Genomic DNA, 3,370 nt, shown 5'->3' with positions numbered 1-3,370 from the left:
ACAGGCCGCCACTGGCGAGCCCGGGCGCGCATGGGAAACCGCCTATAAGGTATCCGCCTATAAGGAGCCCGGCGCAGTGGCTATGCTCAAATATTCCCGATTTAAATTTCTGACTGGTATAGTAACTGATATGGGTAGATGTGTCAGTGTCACTGACTATCAGGCGCACGACTTGTTCGTCCCGTCACTTGATATCATAAAAAATCTAGTTTCATGCAATTTAAATACACTTGGAATATTCGCCAAAGCAATGAAAATAAATGAATACGATACGTAATAAAACTCGTTAATGTGAAAGTCCCAGTCGAATTGTGTAACAATGCACTCTAAACTTGTGAACTCAATGTTTCAGGATCAGCGCCGGCGCTAACCCATGCGTCGCACTATGGGAAATAGTAGAACAACGGCGTAGCAAAAATGGTTTTGACCAATGTCTTAATTCAAATACACATTTAATTTTATTTGATAGTTTAGATGTCATACTTTATTATACTGAAGGTTTTTTATGTTAGATAAGTAGGTACGTTGATTTAATAAAAATACCTCCAAAATGTCCTTTCCCATACTCATACTATGTCGTATAATTTTGGAACTTTCAACGTCGTATTTCGTATTGATTTTGTTAGATACGCTATATGTTATTATATATTTCTATAAAGCACATCTTACGTGAATGTCAAAAATAGTTGATATTTTTCAAATTTGTTGTTGTTTGTTGTAATGTAATGAAAATAAATCATAATTAAAAAAGGAAACATTAACCTATCTTTATCAAATTCATCAAAGGTTTTGACTGTTAGCGAAGCTTGCCGAAGCTTCGAATTTTGTATTATTTCATAGCGTAGGTATTCATTACCAAAATTTTATAAAAATCAGCTGCGGTTTTTTGCGGTTTCTAAAGATATGAAAGAAATTGTAACAAATGTCCTACCGCCGAAAAATACCCTTATCAATGCAACGCGATAAGATAATATAGATGCGGTTGCATTTATCATATTTATGAATATTATTCACACGACACCATTACTATATAATGCTCTGACACATTAATTTCATAAATTTATTAAAACAATCAGTCGTTTGTTACTGAATATACCTTTCCAACTCCTTTGAAAATGAGTACTGTCAAATGTTTGAGAACTAATACTTTTCTACATTGAAGGTGGAAGAAATGTATCGGCTCTAGAAATATTTTTACGAGATTGTTATGAACTTTCGGAGGACAATTTACGTTTGATAATTAGTTATTAAAAAAAAATGCTAACACAGTTTAACAGTCGATGGAGCCAAGCAGCATGAAAGAAAGAAGCCTTTTTGAGGATTAACAGTGATTGGTTGGATCAAGAGTTTTGTGTTACTTTGTCAACGACAATCGATTCCATTCCATCTACTTCAACTGGAAAACGAGGAAGACCATGTATGTCTTATGAAAATTCTTCAGAATCTAGTAAGAAGCGCAAAAATACTACACTACTTAATGAATATGGATTTGAACACGTCTATGGTGCATATATTCAAAGGCTGCGATCAAAGGGAGAAAGTAATGAAGCAAAAATCTTGGAGGCATTGAGGTCTGTAGATGCAGAGAAAAAAAATTCAGTGCTGAAATTGATGGACGACTCTAATACCATCCAAATGCTGAGTGATCAAGAAGCATTAAGTGTATTTATTGAATTGGATCTGACCAGGGAATATTGTGGATGAACGGAATTGTTTCTTACTACCACCTTGTTACAAAGTACAAAAAAGTAAACAGAACTGTTACCCACCTGCATCAGCTATTGAAATTACAAACACATGTGCAAAAATGTTATCCCTACAGGATTTATTAGATCACACAACGACGAGGATATTGATGATAGATTCCGTGTACAAAAACGATTTGGAACAGTGGGTTTTATACAGTAAATGGGGATGTGATGGCTCGTCTGGTCCAAGTAAGTATAAACAAAGACATCCAGAGGAGTCTGAACTTGTGTCAGACCAAGACTAATCGGCAAAGTATTAACCGAACATGTAATATTTGTGGTGCTACTCCACGTCTAATGAATAATTTACAAAATGTAACTGCTATATTATCGACACTGCACGCCTGGACTCGCTGTATGGAGATGATTTTGCATATTTCTTACAACCTTTCGTTTCAAAAATGGTCAGCTACGAGCGACGAAAATAAACAAATGAAACAAGAGAAGAAAACTGTGGTACAAAGACGCTTTCGAGAAGAGCTTGGATTAATAATTGATAAACCACGGCAAGGAGGTGGCAATACCAATGACGGTAGGTCTCGCAATGAGAAGGTTTTTTTATAATGTAGCCTGCTCAGCTGAAATAACAGGAGTCGATGAAATTTTGATAAAGCGACTCTATGTAATCTTTCAAGCTTTATCGTCTGGCATAATGGTAGATTCCCAAAAATTTGGACAATATGCTTTGGAAACTGTAAGAATATACGTCAGTAAATATGATTGGTATTATATGCCATCTTCGGTACACAAAATATTAATTCACAGAGAAGGTATAATTAATCATTTTGCAGTGTTACCTATCGGACAAGTTTCCGGAGACGCTCAAGAATCTCGTAATAAAGACTACAAAAAATTTAGATTACACCACGCAAGAAAGTGCTCTAGATCTGCAACAAATAAAGATGTATTTCACACGTTACTTTGTACTTCTGATATATTTATAATCAGTAACCGAAAACCTTAGGTTAAAAATCGACAGGAACGTGACGAGGAGAAGCTACGTTTATTGAAAGTGGACTAACTCATCATTGATTCTGAAAAAGATATTATATTACAGTAATAATAGGCCGTGATAGAAGAGAGAGGCCAGAGTCTAAAACAGATATCCGAAATAATAACAAACATGCTTTCACGTTTATTCTTGTCTCGTATTTTTATTTTTTATTTTATACAATTTTAAGTAAAAAGTATAATTACATTTAATGTATTTTAAGAATAAAGAATTACCGTAACATAGCATTTCCAATAAAAAAAATAATATTGGGTAGTATTTACAAGAGAGAGAGTTATGATTTTGCACATTTTATTGTCTCTCAATTACGGGTAGTTAAAAAAAATGTATATGCGTTTAAAAGCGTCGTAATTCCCACTATGTATAATAAAAAATTGAAAGGTGTATCTCAAAAAACAAAAAAGTTACAGATTTTTGATCCGTAACTGACCTAAATTTCCCATAGTGCGTCGGTCCGGTTGCAAAATACCCTGGCATCCTCTAGTAGGCAAGAGCCAAAATGGATTCTTACGGTTATGTTTTCCCCAGTCATCGGAAATTCGGGTGCAAATGGTGCAATTATAAATGATGTCGGGAAGCTATCGCCCGTTTACTTCGCTTGCCCCGTGAG

This window comes from Hyposmocoma kahamanoa, unplaced genomic scaffold, assembly GCF_003589595.1.
Source record: "Hyposmocoma kahamanoa isolate Upper Pololo Valley unplaced genomic scaffold, ASM358959v1 192, whole genome shotgun sequence".
NCBI classification, from domain to species: domain Eukaryota; kingdom Metazoa; phylum Arthropoda; class Insecta; order Lepidoptera; family Cosmopterigidae; genus Hyposmocoma; species Hyposmocoma kahamanoa.
Note: the sequence above shows the minus strand (reverse complement) of the source record.